Here is a 17,012-nt window from a genome sequence, read left to right on the forward strand (position 1 = left end):
AAATAAATTTTTAAAAAGTGACTAGTCAGTATAAAACTTAGATCAATTATAAAAAATTGTAAAATAAAAATAAAATAGGCATTTTTTTTTTGAAGTTACAAATGGAACTTCTACTTCCAAAAGCCTTAGTGGGAACTTTATGTAAGACCCAGGACCACAATTCATACATAGTTCCTTCCCTGAAGAGTTTATTATCAGCTGAGTATAGTGGGACACACCTGCAATTCAAGCAATGGAGAAGCTGGGACCGGAGAATCATAAATTCAAGACCAGCCGAGGCTCCATAACGAGAGCCTGTCTTAAAGATACAAAGGAAGACTTCGTGAGTGAAGCCACTTCCCACCAAGACTGACAACAAATTGAGTCCAATTCCCTGGCCCCACGTGGTGGAGAAGAAGAACTGACTCTCCAGTGTTGTCCTCTGACCTCCACACTCATGGCATGGCATGTAAATGCCTTTCCGCTACACACACCCAAATAAATTTAAAAATAAAAACGAAACGAATCTCAAATCAACAAATGGCTGATCATAATTCAACACTAATAACAAAAGGAGTCTGCAGTTACCTTCAGGTCAGTCATCCAAGTAACAAGTGTGAGTGAGATTCCACAGCCAACTGCCCGTGACATCAGCACGAGGGAATCCAACACTCTTCTGGCCTGGGTAGGAACCTGCACATATAGGCATACACACACACACACACACACACACACACACACACACACACCTGCTCAATGAAACCAGAAATCCAAAATAATAGACTCGTGTATGTTTGATAAAATGTATCACCATCTTGGGGGTGGTGATTTAGCTCAGTGGGGGTGGAGCACTTGCCTAGCAAGCTCAAGGCCCTGGGTCCGGTCCTCAGCTCCGGTCCAAAAAAAAAAAAAAAAGTGTATCACCATCTCAATAAATGTTTTTTTTTTTTTTTATTTTGACATTTGTTCAGGACCCAAACAACTGCATCATCGTTGACTTATTCTTTTTTTCTCTTACCCTCACTCTCCAAATCCCATGAAGCCTGTCTTCCGAATACACCCAGAATCCAACAACGGAGTACCACCCCCCTCGCCCCATACCTCCCCTGTCACATGGACCGCAGTCGTTTTCACTGAGCTTCCACATCCACAATCAATCCTCTGGATGCCTGATAGAACCTCTTTAAATACAAACCTGAACAGGTCAGTTTTCTGTCCACAATGTCCAATGACTTCTTATCTCACTCGGACTAAAGTGAAAACCTGAATCTCCACTCCTAAACACCCCTTGACCTCCTTTCTCCTTTCTTTCGGATCTCTACTGAGATGAAATCCCAGCAGTCCTTTGCTAACTACCCACCTCACCCAACAGAGCTCGCTCCCTCCTTCCCTCCCCTCCCTCCCTCCATCTATATCTCCCCCCCTCACACTCATTTGTTCTTCAAGGCAGGGTTTCCCTGCTCTGGCTGTCCTGGATCTCTCTTTGTAGACCAGGCTGAGATCCACCTGCCTCTGCTGGGGTTAAGAGGTGTGCCGCCACCACCACCCCACCCCCCCCCCCACCCACCCCGGCTCAACAGAACCATCTCTTGCTCCCTTTTGTGTTGCTTAATTTTTCCCTGTAGCACCCGATATTATGATGACCTATTTGCTGCCTGTCGATGTGATTTAATATGTGTCTCTCCCAGTGAGGATGTGCGCTCCATGATGTCAGAAGCCCACCCCCCATGCTCACTGTTGTACCCCCTTGAACCTAGAATACGTTTGGTAAGTAAATAAGAACTCACTATTTTTTTGGAGATTAAAGGAGGTACAAGCCAAAAGCAGCTGACATCACTGGGAAAACAAGGAAATGTTGAGGTCCCAAATGAGGCAGAGGTATAATGGTGCGCAGCACACTTGGGATAAGGGGTTGGAAAAGCCAACGCACCAACAAACATTGAAACCCATCATTTTATCTATCTGTGGGATCTGCTGGTGGGCCATTACCTTGTGCTTTGCCCCATCATTACCGTATACTCTGCAGGGCCGATCTTGAGGTTTTGTGGGTATGTCAGAGTGTAAATACTGCCACTAACTTCTCTATGCCTCTCTCCAAAACCAATAAACTCAGATAGAACGTTCCTCTGAAGGAAGAAAGCAATTCCTCTTGGCCAGAAAGCCCAGAATATATTCAGTTCTCCCGTGGAGGGAACCTGGAGAAGGCTCCAGTGATGGAAGTGGGAAACTGGGTGATAAATAGGTTCAGCTGTCAACCACTGGGGTCATTTCTAATTCAGCCCCCCAACTCTAAAGGACAGATAATGAAATCTTCTTGTGTGGTCATTTTAAGGTAAAATGAAGTGATAACAAAGACATCCTAAAAACTGAAGGGACTCAACATTGAGGGCTCATCCCCTTGCTTGAGGATAAGTGCACCTCGAACCACACTTTAATTTACTTTCTCTTCCCCCTGTTAAAGAGCTTTGTCCAAACCAGGATCTGGTCAGGTCCCTGTGACACACACATCTCCAGGTAAAAACATACACTGATTTCAACATGAAATTGTGAAGTTCTTCAGCAAACCAACCCTAAATCATCTCCATTGTGTGGTCACATTCCAGCCACACAGAACTACTGATTCTGGAATGTAATTATGCTCTACCGCCCATCTGTGTGGCACCACATACTTACAGCCTTGCACCGTGCCCTTCCTAGCCTCCCTTTTCTATAGCCCTTGATGCTTTTTAAAGCCTTCCTGAACACCCCCACCTGACTCAGTTCTTCCTGCCATGGCCTTTGCCTGGGAATACCATTCTTCCCCCTAAGCAGTCTACCATGTCATCGCCTGTTTGCAGGTCTGCCTCCTAGTAGTGAGTGGACCTCCATCTGCTCCTTCTCTGTGTCCTTGAGCATAGACCAGTGTGAGGTGCACAGTACCTGCCCTACATTCGCTCTCTTTTAATATATCTCAATTGCTTTCTCAGGCCTTTCCAGTGAAGGCTCCATAACCTCTGACTCAGGGTTAGGAAAGGTCTTGTCTTTGTGCTCCTGAGGGAACACGCTGGAAGATGAAGCTGATTCACCAGTCCTAAGGGAAGAGTCAAGAGCTGAGCATGGGGACAGGATGAGGTCCCAGACCTCATTCCCCATCCTCATAAGCTAAGACTGTAAATGCACCTTGCTTCCTCTGAAATGCCATGAATCCTCACATGGGACACGCCCATATTTATGTCTGGTACAAATAGAAAAGATCTTCAACTTATTCATTTCCAAGACTATCCAAGCTTCTGCTTCTTTCACAATAGTGAAAACTTCAGAACTGACTATAATTCAAAGCAATTATTGTTCTTTGACTGTCAAGGTGCCCTGTTCCTCTTTTCATAAATATGCTGCAGGATCCCCGGCCAATTCAACGCAAAGTCTTTTTCCCTAGGCCCCGTTCCTACTCATTTGCTAAATTTACAGCATTCAAACGAGAGAAAGGGAACCTGCTTTTGCCCCACTGTTAACATGATATATGTCTGAGTCTTAATTGCCCTTTAATTATACCCTCAGCCAGGTCTACACCGATATAATAGAAATAAAGCATTATAGCAAAGCCTGAGAGGGCCTTGCTGAGGTAGCAGGAAGACAGCTTTGTAATATTTCCTGCAACCAGAAGGGAAGAACAAAATAAGAGGTGGCCTGGGGATGTCAGAAGCCAGCCAAATAATTCACTGAGAAAGCACTCTGTCTGTGACTGTACTTTTCAGCCTTTAAACTCTGTGAGCTAAGCTGCAAGGCTGGTGGTCCCCTGGTGATTTCGATGCTCAGCCAGGGCTGGCTGAGAATGGAAGAACTCAGGCTGCTCAGCTGTGAATGAAGAAGTAAGCAGAGCAACCAAAGGAAACATGTTATGACATTTGCTAAATATTGAGCACCGGGAGTTGACTATTCAGTGAGAGGAGCCAGCTCTGGCAATGAAGTCCCTTGACTGCTTCCTACATTCCCCTTTGATCTCCAGCTCTACCTTCCAAGTCAAGAGACCTACACCTCCTGAGGCTGTCAGAGGGGAGGCACAGGTCTGATAACCCCAACAAATGCAGAGTGGTGATCTAGTGCACATAGCAAATGCAGAGTGGTGATCTAGCACACATAGCAACATATGCGCTCTTCCTCCTGCAACAGAGTAACCAAAATCATCTGCCCATCAAGCCCGAAAGTCCTAACTACTCTATAGACAAAATACCCATGCACAAGTATCCTTGTCTGTATTTCTGTCTTACCACATCTGCCTGCCTGACTTTAGAGCCCAGTATCCACAGGCTTCCCTGCCAAGCATCATTATAAAACCAAATTTCTCATCAGCCCACATAATAGCTATTTTCCTTCCTGATGCTCCCAACTCAATTGGTAAGTGTTAATCTGAAGGTTGGGAGTGATGGAGAATGCATCATAGACGATGAACAAACATAATTAACTTCCAACTTCCCACTGGTCATGTTTTCTGCCTTTTCATGTCTTGGGCAGAATTTGATTTTGGACAGAGTGTTTAATTTTGAAGTAATATTCTTCAAGAGAAATTTGGTGATTCTGTTAGATTAAAAATAGGTATCTGGGGACTAGAGAGATGACCCAGCAGTTAAGAGTGTGTATTGCTCTTGCAAAGGACACAGATTCTGTTCCCAGCACCCACAAAGGCTCACAGTCCTCTGTAACTCCAGTTCCAGGGGATCCAACGCTCTCTTCTGGCCCCGTATAGTACCAGGAACACAAGTGGTACACATATAGAAATTTAGGCATCTATAGTTCTTTCTCATCCTCCAGAAATGCTACATAATAAGACTTGCCTTGAGATGTGTACTGCCTATGGATAATGTAATGTGCATACCTGTTATATCAGATAATGCACATATACATCTACATATGTTAACAAGCATTGGGGAAATTAGAGATCAGCTTAGCATTTAATGATCATAAAGCTATTCCCCTTTCCCTATCCTAGGATGTTTTCATTTTCTTTCCTGGTTTTGAATTTCACTAAGCTGTAAATATTGGATATTGAAGAACATTCTTGCTCATCTTCCCCAAAGGAATGCAAACCTCCGTGGTTTGAATGGACAGAACTACAGGAAACAGACCTTATTTGCCATGGGAAAGAAAGAAATACAGGGAAGAAATGGGTTAGAATGGCAAAAAGCAAGGAAATAACATAAATGACCAGGTAAGCAGCAGCAAGGCTCACCTTTAAGCAAGCGATCACATAAACAGAAGGCTAGATTCAGTGACCTCCAAGGTTCCTTCCAACCCCAATCCCGTTTGCCTCATGAATTTTTTATAGTCACCCTCTGTCCCATTACACTGTCCCTGCGCATCATCAAGCCCTTCTGGCCACTTCCAGGACTCAAAGGAAAATCTGTTTGGTTTTGTTTGGTTTTTAAATCTGTGTTTGACTATTGCCAAAATTATAATTCTGTCCTTGAAACAACGACCTGAAAACAATGAGCCAGGCTAAAGAACTTTCGAGCAAATAAATGCTCAATACTGCCTTGAGGTGATATATTTTAGACTTCTCTGATATAAGAACAATTATGGTTTGAGGTCCAAGGAATGAAGAATGCTATAGCAAATCTACCCAAGTTAATCTGCATCCCCTGCCCAGTGTTTAACACCAGAGCAAGCAACAGAGCCTGAATCCTGGCCTCACCTCATCTCACATCAGCTATGTGATGCAGACAAGTTATTTAATTCCCTGAACCCATTTCCTCACTTTAAAAAAAGATGTATTGTTGTGGCATGTGTGCACATGTGCATGGACACTCGTGGAGGTCAGAGGGCAACTCTGTGGGGTCCATCACCAGACTTGTACAGCCAGCACCTTTACCCTCTGAGCCATCTCACCGGCCTTGTCTCTGCACTTTTTAAAACAGGATAATATGAGTGACCTTGGAGAATTGACAATTAATACAACGATATAAAGAAATCTCTGGTCATTCACTCTTTCTCTCATTCGGTCCACAAAGACTACTACCACTACCAGCCAGCCACAACTACGTAAAAGATAGACAAAATGCAAGCTCTTATTCTCTCTATTTACCGAAAACCAACTATTTCCCAAAACTGTGCCAGACAAGGTTCCAAGCTTTCACTCACACCTAGTTCACCTGAAATAGTCGTGTTTATTGTGTCGAATGTGATGGCAGGTGGGAGTCAGCCTCCAGTTATGCCTTTTCCCCCCAAGCTAACAATCCAACAGGTGTTGCTTCTACTACTGGACACCTTCAGAGCACTTGGAAAAAGCAATGGCCGGAGCAAAAGGCGGTATCCCAGCTCTCCACTGGGTAGTCACTCGGGAAAACTTGATAGGCCGGTGCTGCAAGGCCCAGCCTGAATGCCTGGAAGTTTTTGGGTGCTTTCAATTCCATGAGTGGACTCTATGTCTTCCGGGAACTCAAGATTAACAGGACTGGCTCGTTCCCAGCCACTACCACTGGGCCACTGATAAACGGAGATGCAACAGTTAAGGGGTCCATGTGTGCTTTACTCAACACTAGAATTGGGTAACACTTTGTATAAGTGGCCGGCCTTTGGAGTCAGTTCATTTCAAGGTGGGTGGGCTCTTCTCTGTTGTAAATTTCCTATTCCTTTCCTTAGCTAGTTCCCAAACCTCTGGGGGTGCTGGGCAGCATATATTAAGCAACATTTTGCATTTGTAAGAGTTTCCCAGGGCTCATTGGAAAAGCATTTAAGTCTGATCCTGGAATAGGAAATGACTACCCTGGGTCATTGTCACAGAGCAGTTAAAAAGGGAATTCTAGAATAAAATTCTGAGCGATCTGTGAAGCTAAGGGTAGCCTAAGAGAACAGCTTAAATGACGTGCCTTTTTTTTTTTCCTTCCTCTCCCTCTGAAGGCGCCTCTCATTCTGGAGCTGCCTGAATCACCTCCCCTTGGAAACGGAACTATATACATCCCGATTGCCACAGGCAGGGGTTTTGCGTGGCTGCCTCAGAGCGTGGAGGTGACAGCCATATCCTCTCCCCACTGAAGTTCTCAGTAAAAGAGACCGTCACTGTATAATCCCATCCCACCGCGCCGGATGCATCTACAATAGTGGCTCCTTTGCATTTTTCCTGCAGTGAGTTAGGGGTGTTATTAACTCCCAGCACCTCTAATTGCTCACTGAAAACAGTGGTTTGGATATTAATAGGCTATAAATCAAGGCCCTACCTAAGGCTTGTTGTCACGGAAACTGTACTCAAGCCTCGGAGCTATTTCCCCTTTGGGAAGTCTGAGTAAGTTGGTGGGACTTGAGGATTGTGTTAAAGCTCTTGTTTCTTCCACTTTCTGCTATTTCTTCAGGCCAAGTTGTTGGAGCTGACACGAAGGGACGGATAGAGTGGGCAGTAGACGCTTGGAGAACAGGATCTCAAAGGGCATGGGACGGGTTTGGGGGAGTCTTTGACAGTTCTGAGACACTTGATCTTTCCCTTCTCGGTCTACACAGGGCCACTCTGCACGTCCTGCCCGGCATCCGGAGGCCCGGCCCCCTCTGCTGCCCTGAACTGTCCTGCCAGCCTTGGCGCTGGGCAGCCGGGGAGCGAGCTAGCCAAGTTCCAGAAGAGGATCCGACACGCCCGGAGGTTGAGAAGCTAGGCAACCGGAGGCACAGGCGCGGGCAGTCGTCGGACCAGTGATAGGCAGGATCACCCCCCCCCCCCCTTTTTTTTTGCTTCCAGGAGAGAGTCCTGGGGGAGGCGGCTGAGAACACATACACCCCCAAACCCACTCCCAGCGCCCCGGGGCAACACTCTACTAGCCAGCTTCCCAAAGCTAGCGCCCCGCTCGCCCAGCGCCTGCGAAGCCCACGCGGATTCCCGCGTCCCGGGGTGACGACTGCCGCAGCCGCCAGGGCCTCCCGGGCTCCGCGCCCCTCCCGCTCCACGCTTGGCACCCAGGGCCAGGCCCCCACAGGGCCGGCGCGTCACCCGCCCCCTGGGCCCTCGTGCTCCCCAGCGCTGGCTCCCTGGCACCCAGCTCCCTCCCGCCGCGCGGCCCTCGGGGACTCACCTGCGCTGGGGCTGAAGCGGCGGCCACCCCGAGCCCGGGGGCGGCGGCGCAGGGGGAGGAGGGCAGCACGGGGCTCCTGGCACAGTGGCCGCCGGGCGCCTGGTGCTGCGGAGCCGCGGACCCGCCCAGAGATATAAATAACATTATCTGAGGAGGGACATTCCTGCCGGGGGACATCGCTGCTGCCGGGACCAGATAGTCCCGCGGCGGGGGCGGGGAGGCGGGGCCGCAGCCTCCCGCAGCGCCAGGCCCGCCTTCCCCACCCACTCCTGCACCTGCCAATCAGCCTGCGCGCCCGGGGGCACCTGCCCAGCCGCTAGCGCCGCCGCCGCCGCCGCCGCCTGGCCCAGGGGCGCCCCAGTCCTCGCTCACCTCCCCTGATCCCGCACACCCGGAGCCCCTAGCCTAGGGAAAAGGGCTCGACTCTGCAGCTCGGGCCTAATTCGTGCGCCGGGAGCAGCAAGCCTGGCGGCTTAAAGGAGTCCTCCCAGCCTTTCCCGCCCTGCGTCCCCGCAGCCTAATGATCTGGGTTTGAAAATACATCGAACGACCCGTTTAGGCCGTAGGGTGGGTGGATGAAGAGGGCTCCCGAGCTGTTGCGCCCCTCCTGAGATGGGTTGGAAGGGACAGATTGTTCCCGTGGGCCGGTTACGTTAGAAAGCGCGCTCCCGGCCGGCTACAACCCGCTGGTAGTAGGAGCAGACGCTGGGAGCGCAGGGGGTGGGCACTGGGCCGAGGCCCCTGCCCCCAGCCTGCGGGCTCGAGGCCGCGATCCCAGCTTTCAAACCTCGTACTGTCCGGGAGAACCAAGCTAGGCAGGTTGGTGGCGCGCAGCCTGCAGTCACACATTGCAGGGGCCGTAATCAACAGGCAAGCGGGCACACCAGCCCACCTGAACCTTCCCGTGAGCCCGGGTCTCTGGACAGGACTTGGCTTTCTCAGTGCAAGATTGGGTGGGGTGGGGTCCAGTAGGCCAGAACCAAGGGTGCCTAGGAAGAACCGTCCGTAAGGCATCTAGGATCGGCTAGGGAGAGTGATACAGACGAACAAGGGCGGCTGGCAGTGCAGGCTGTTTCCTTGACTTCTCAACAATACAAGGTCATTGCTCTGTAAGGTTTGCTGTGCGCCTTGCTGTACCTTTCATCATTTTCTTGTTTGGGGTTTTTTGTTTTTTGTTTTTTTTAATTTTTTTCTCCGCACACTGTGCCTAGGATGATCAATCTCTCACGGACCATCAGCCCAGGTAATCGCTGGTGTAATGGAGGCGGCAGTGGCGATTAAAAAGGAGCGTAGATGCAGGAGGAAGTTTTAACTCTGATGCTCCCAGGAGTTCTTAAGAGCAGCCTTACTCTTGACTTGTTGGCTTGGGTGTATAATTATGCTGTTTTCTAGGAGTCATCTGCAAAGGGTGTTCAATTGCCAGATGTTCAAGCTTAGCTTGAGTATTAAAGGTACGCAAAAGAGATTTCACTGCCTGCTGCAGTCACGCTTTTTTGAAAGTAGGTATTTGGACAGCAAGGAATGCTAAATAGTACAAAATCCACAGGTATTACAAAGCCACAGGCCTCTCCACTGCCTTTTTCCTGAGTCCTTATGACATAGCGATTTCCCTAATGGTGGTACTATTTCAGGGAAGAGGACACGATGGCCATGGTCATCCTAGAGGTTAGCACTGACCCTCCTCCCCCTTTCCCACCGTTGGATGATATCTAGAAGCCTTTGTGGGGAGCTGGGGCTGTGACTCTTCAGTAGAGCCCACAGTTAGTACTCCAAAGGTCCTGGAGCTCCTCAATAATATATATATCCTAATAATAAATATCCCAAATAATTTGCTTTGCTTGTTATTGAGTTAAAAAAAAAACAACTGTCCTTTTAAGAACCAAATTCTGGCGAAACCAAAAAGCAAATACAGGCCAAGTTCAAAAGCTGAGACTTACATATCACAAGTAGAAATCCTTGATCTATTTTTTGAAAGGAAAAAGGGGGAAATTATGTATTTATATTTTTTAAACCCTGTGTGGCTAAACTTATTAAATAAATTCATGAATCCCAGAATTGCAGCTTTGCTGCTACATAATTTTACATTACAGGAAACAGATAATTCTTAGCTATAGGCCTGTGGCTCAGAACTGAATGGTTGCACACATATTTTCCTTTGGAGCATTCAAATTTTTTAATTTTCAACCACAAGAAAAAATTAATATCATGAAAGCTCCAAAGCAGCTGACAGATTACCCCAAGATTTTACAAACCGGCTCGTCTACTGTGCCTATCTCCACTTTAGCTGAACGATAAATAATTCAATGCAACCTCATTTGCTGCAGATCCTGTTATCCTGACAGAATCCCCAAATGCATCTCAGCTAATAGAGTTACAGTGAAATGATAAATCAGAACCCGGTGAGAGAGGAAGTTTAGAGGTGTAGAAGGAAAGGGCATTGCCTAAAAAGGGACTGTGAAAAGGAAACACTGATAGACCGGCTCACTATCAAGGTCATGATTGAGAAGGAGAGCCCTCAGGGAGCTTCTTTGAAGATTATAGAGTATCTTTAAGAACTTCCTACATGAGATAAAGATAGGCACTCAACTCCATTGATCAGGGGACTGTGCCTGCCCATGTTGACACCTTGTACTACTTCATTCCAAGCTTCCCAGTTAACCTACAGCTTTGGAAGAGTTCTGGGACCAGATGGGAAAGCATGTACTTAAGACTATAGTAGAAACTGTCAGTCAAGGAGTGGGAGAGAGCCTCAGAGCCTGGGTCCCCAGCTCTAGCTGAAGGCAATAGGTGAGGCCCAGAGGACGTAAGTAAAAAGTAAGGACACTAGAGGCATCTAACTACAGGGGAACTTTCACTGTTCTCATTCTCATACTCTCTCTCTCTCTCTCTCTCTCTCTCTCTCTCTCTCTCTCTCTCTCAGTTCTTTAAGAGTTTTTTACATGTTTGGATCATACCCCCCCCCCAGCCCTTCTCAGATCCACCCCCTCCTTTCCCTACCCACCCAATTTCATGCCCACCCCCAACCCTTTACTCTGTGCTGCCCAACTAGTCTATTTTTAGTGAATCACAAAACCAAAGCTATTTAAATAAACCACTTTGAATTAAACATGAACATGTATATTAGAAAGGTACTCAAAAGCAAATATCAAGCCAAGCCTGATCACTTCAAATCCCTAGCAACAATAATGAAGAAATGAAGAACTCATGAATCGAACATGTATTTTAACTCAAGATTCTAACATGTACTTTAACTGAGCTTCATTTCAGGAAACGAAACTGGGTTTTCCTTCCCATGTCTGGGATTACCTACGGGCACTACATCGTTCAGAACTTACAAAGACAAAGAAGCTGTAAGGCTAATTGAAAAAGCACATTGTTGAGAATCAAGAGAGGCTACGGCCTGGGCATCAAGCCTTTGACTTCAAGTGCCTCAGTCACAATTCCTGGTTGCCTGTGTGGTCTCCTAACTGCCCTTCCATTCTCCCATTCCATTCTCCTTCCACACAGCAGCCAAATTCTTCTCCAAGAAGGAAATCAGATCAAGCCATTATTACTTTCCAGATATAGTTCTAAGCACTCAGCATGGTCCATGACACATGAAACAGACTTAGTAAAGATACGACAACTGAATAAATTAACAAATCAATCAACTTAAAAGAAAGGTTGCCAGGCTGGAGAGATGGCTCAGAGGTTAAGAACACTGGCTGTTCTTCCAGAGGTCCTGAGTTCAATTCCCAGCACCCACATGGTGGCTCACAACCATCTGTAATGAGATCTGGCTTCCTCTCCTGGCCTGGGAGGATATATGAAAATAGAACATTGTATACATAATAAATAAATAAATCTAAAAAAAAAAAAAAAAAGAGGTTGCCATCTTGGAGACCAACCAGAGAAGTAATTAAAAGACTCCCCCCGCCACTCCCACCTCTGCTTTTATATATATATATATGTGTGTGTGTGTGTGTGTGTGTGTGTGTGTGTGTTATATGTGATGTTTTTTTAAATGAGATTTCCTTTCTATTTATGTCAAATAAGGTTATCTACATGAATTCACATCCTCTGAGAGGTAATTGACAAAACTGTGGCTGAATTTTACCAGCTCCTCCACCACCTCAGCACATCCACACCTAACTTACTGTCTGTGGGCCAGAAGAGAGGTTGGTTAATTAAAGAGTCCTTCTGCTTATTACCACCACCCAGTTCACTTACAGGTCTTTCCTCTTCTCATGGTAAAGCAAACAGTGATGGTTCAGGCGGCGTTTGTCTCTTCTTGCTCTATTGTCTCGATACCATAACCCACAGACAGTCACCCCATTCCAGTCCCCATGCTCCAACATTCCTAGATCTTGAGCACATAAGACTAAGGCCACAGGAACATAGATCCAAGTGTGTTATAAGGACTTTGAGTTAATGTTTTGACATTGACCACCTTGCATATTCCACCGATAATCAGGAGAACCTGATCCCCAAATCTATGTCTTCATCCTTTATTAATATTTATCAGACAGGAACTCAGACCACAGGGAGAATTTATCATTTGAAAACTGACTTTGAGGTGGTTGGAGAGATGGCTTAGTGGGTAAGAGCTCTTGTTCTTACAGAGGGCCCAGGTTTGCTTCCCTGTACCCATGTAGTGGTTCACAGGGTGGTTCACTTCTGTTTTAGGGGAGCCAATGCCTTCTTCTGACCTCTGAGAGCACCAGTCATGCATGATCATACAGGCAGGCAAAACACTCGTACACATAAAATAAACAAATTTAAAGAAATTGCAATTGAGTTTATACTAAAGAATGATAGCTACCCCACCGTTCTAACAATTCAACTAATTAAACAATTTTCTCTAGATGTGATAATTGTTGCCAACATAAATGGTCTTGTTAATTGTTTTGTTTGCAAGTAAGCAGTTACCAAATTCACAGTATTTTTTTTTTCATAATATTAACCAAGACCTTTGGGAAAATTTCAATAAAGTTTGGAAAGAATCAGCCATAAAAAGCTCCATTACCTCTGCAAATTAATTTCACTTTCTATTCTGTGGGTTATTTCTACAGCTGCTCAGCTTCTGTTTGAATATTTCCTCAATGTTTTTGGAGTCTATAAGAAACAATAATTCAGCTTAAATATGATGTATTTTGCCAGAACCAATTTTTTTCTTTTCTTTATCATTGACAAGTTCTATTTATTTATTTATTTATCTATCTATCTATCTATTTATTTATTTATTTACTTATGTTTTGATTTTTGTTTTTCAAGACAGGGTTTCTCTGAGTACCCCTGGTTGTCCTGGAACTCAATCTGTAGCCCAGGCTGGTCTTGAACTCACAGAGATTCCCCTGCCTCTGCTTCCCTAGTGCTGAGATTAAAGGCCTGCACCACCACCTGGTGGCAAGTTCCATTTTTAAAAAGTTATCATTTTCTTTCTCTCAAAGGTTTTATTTGATTTCATGAAATAAATTGCTACTGTTCTGTTCATTGTTGGGTCAAGAATCTTAGAGTTTAAGTAATTTCCCAAAGACAACATGAACTCCAAATCTCATGCTTATTAGAGTTGTTTATTCAGGAAGTAGTAATTCAGGTTTTTTTGTTTTGTTTTGTTTGTTTGTTTGTTTGTTTGTTTGAGACACAGTTTTACTCTGTTCTCCGTACTGGCCTGGAACTTACATCAGTCCTCCTGCCTCAGCTTCCAACCTGCCTGGGTTATAGATGTTGACTCATATGTGACTTTGAGTCTTAAGTTAACAGGTTCTCATGACACTTAATTCAGAGGATCCATGCTATAGTTTCCTGCTTGACGTCAATGGTTCATTCAGAAATTCAGCCCCAAATTATGCTGAGCACGTGCGCAGTAGCAGCTCCGTGCTGCACATTCTCTTCTTACAACCATCGAAATTATGCAGATGTGCTTCATTCAGCCTCCAGGGCCACATCTTCCAGACAAACCAACCAGAAGCTGGGAGCCTTCTCTTGGAAGGCCTTGGAAGCTGTAAATAAGCACTGGTCTCCCACCACTGACCCAATTACTGCCTATTTTCTTGACTGTCCTTCACCTCCACCAAGTGCTGCCAGAAATAAGTAGATATTTGCCTCATAGGACTTCAGGTGCCTGGGACATTTCCTGCTGGCATCCCAAAGACTATAATACTTTATTGCACAAATAAAAACAAACCTTTAGAGGCAAATGACCTTAGGAGGAGTTAGCTTTTAACGGTCAGCCTTTTGGTAGAGGAATAAGAAAGAAAACTCAACGCAACTGATCATTTAATGGCGTTTTATAGTCAGTATCAGAGTAGGCTCAAAAGACAGGTAGATGAAGACTCAAGAGGCTCTGCCCCCCCCCCTTAAGCTTTTGATAAATGCCTCCATTTTTTAGCCACAAAATCATGACATTGAACTACCTACACTCTGAGGACTCTCTCAGCTTGATCAAGCTTTCAATATTTTACACCTATACTGAGAATGTATGAAATGTTTATCAATGAAATTGTTGAAAATAATGAAAAAGTATATGCAATGTCAATATTCTTCAAAGTGGAATTTTTAAAAAATTGATATCAAAATTGGTTAAAACAATGTTTAACACAATATATGGGAGCCCATGAACTTGGGGTGGATACCTGTACTGGGCCCAGCATTCTAACCAATGTAGAGTTGAAACAGCTTTGGTTGGTCGCAGGAAGCCTTGTAAGGAATAAATTGGTTAAACTAAACCTTTGGCTGGCTGAGTGACCAAGCTGTAGCCAGTTGTTTTCTGTGCCTCACTTCTATTGTATCCCTGTGCTTGCTGGCTAACAGCGTCATGTGGTGGTATTGTGTTCCCTGAAATATTGTGTGTTCCCCGAAATAAACTTATCTGGGGTCAGAGAGCAGGACGGACACAATATTAAACATGAGAATAGGCAGTGGTAGCTCACGCCTTTAATCCTAGCATTCCAGAGACAGAAATACCTCTGGATCTCTGAGTTCAAGGCCACATTAGAAACAGCCAAGCTTGGTAACCCACACCTTTAATCCCAGAAACCCAGCCTTTAATCCCAGGGAGTGACCGCAGAAAGAGAAAGATTATATAAGGCGTGAAGACCAGAAACTAGAAGCATTTTGGATGGTTAAGCATTTGGCTGGTTTAGCGGTCAGGCTTTGGAGCAGCACAGGTCAGCTGAGAGCCATTGGGATGAGGACTCAGAAGCTTCTAGCCTGAGGAAACAGGATCACCTGAGGAACTTGCAAGGTGAGATAGCTGTGGCTTGTTCTGCTTCTCTGATCTTCCAGCATTCACCCCAATAACTGGCCTCAGGTTTGATTTCATTAATAAGACCTGTAAGATTCATGCTACAGCGTCGGCTGGATTCTCAGAAACTTCTCTGGTCCTTAGAGCTGCCTAATTTGTGCATCAAGTTTGTTTTGTTTTGCACCGATGAACTCTGCTAAATTTAATTGGTCTACACAAGTTCCCCTTTAAAACCAATTATGGTACATGCACACACACAACGAAATGTTAATTTAAGTGGGGGTGTAGTTTTATAGTCACTGAAAAGGGGAAATGTTATTAACTTTTTTAAAAGGGCTCCAAGTGGGAGCTGGAGAGATGCCTCGGTAGTTAAGAATATTTGTTGCTCAGTCATGAGGATCAGCGTTTGGATCCCAGCACCCATGTACATGGCTCACACATGCCTCCAACAACAGCTGTAAGGTTTTCGACACCTTCTTCTGGCCTCCATGCACACATACACACACACACACACACACACACACACACACACACACACACACACAGAGAGAGAGAGAGAGAGAGAGAGAGAGAGAGAGAGAGAGAGAGAGATTTTTGTTGGGGACGTAGTTAAATATAGCCACTCCTGCAGCTGTCATTCAAAAGTTGTGGCAGGTGGTTGCACTATCCTGTAGGAGGTCTCCCTGTGGGACAAAAGGTCTGTGGCTAAGCATCTAGCGTGCTCTGAGGGCTACTTCTGTGACTGACTTAAATTATTCATCCTTCGGTGTTTGCTCTTCACCAGCTGCATCATGCCTTCCTTATCCAAAGAAATACCATCATTCATTTGGGGGATCATCAGCTAGACAGAGCTAGAGAAAGCACTTGCAGAATGTCTACAAGGAGAATTTCCAAGACTCAGACTCAGCAACTCAGAAAGTCTACTGGCCCTGTGTACTAATAGCTGATCACGGCAGGAAATAAAAAATGAGGCAGTATAAGTCAAAGACAGCCCATATATAGGGCAGTATCTTTATTAATTTACTATGTGTCTTCTCTGAAAGGCTTTTAAAGGAAATTTTTTACCTTTTATTTATGAGTAAAATCCAGAACCAACTTTCTCAGCTGGCTTATATAATGTCTAACACTCAAAAATCTGTCCTAAGTTTCTTCTCTATGGCTCGTAGTGTCTGGTATGGTGGTGAACATTGATACACACACACACAAAGATAATACTGGGGAGTTTAATGTCAACACAAGTATGTGGTCACTTTCATTTACTCTAGTTTACTTAGCAAAGCCATGTTACAGTGACTACAGTGTGACCATACATCCCCTCTGCCCAAGGCCGTTCTGGTTTGCCTCTGTTATTCCACCATAACCATTAAGTGTTGCCTTGCACGCTCAGATGTATGATGTAATATATAATGACCTTGTTCGTTAGCTGCCACTCAGAGGCTCCCTAGTAAATTCTTGTATGTAGAAAGTGATTTGGCTTTAGTCATAAATGAATAACAAGAAGACAACCACTCAGTACAATGCTAAGATTACTTTATTAACTAGTTGCTAGTCCTAGCAAGAACAATTTATCTCTACATAAATTTAAGTCAACTCTGCCCTCTACTGTCTTCTGACAGTATTATGACGCTGTTCACAATGGCTGCTGGCTGCTTCTGTGGATGTTTAGAGTGGTGGTCCCCAACTTATCTACAGCTATAGTAGCTTTTTAAAGTCTCCAACTGCTTGTCCTGAACCCCACCCCAGTTAAATCAGCATCTCTGTTGGGAAGACCCACATAC

At 45.3% G+C, this 17,012-nt stretch overlaps 1 protein-coding gene across 1 annotated transcript in view; it reads right to left on the reverse strand.

Moving 5' to 3' along the window:
* Sptb (spectrin beta, erythrocytic) overlaps positions 1-8,632 on the reverse strand; it is a 125,706-nt gene extending 117,074 nt beyond the window's left edge. The window contains exon 1 of the mRNA XM_036206600.1: positions 8,010-8,632. The gene's annotated coding sequence lies outside the window, so the exon portion shown is untranslated. The remainder of the gene's footprint in view (positions 1-8,009) is intronic.
* Positions 8,633-17,012: the final 8,380 nt, after the last annotated feature.

Source organism: Onychomys torridus, chromosome 14 (assembly GCF_903995425.1).
Source record: "Onychomys torridus chromosome 14, mOncTor1.1, whole genome shotgun sequence".
Lineage (NCBI taxonomy): Eukaryota > Metazoa > Chordata > Mammalia > Rodentia > Cricetidae > Onychomys > Onychomys torridus.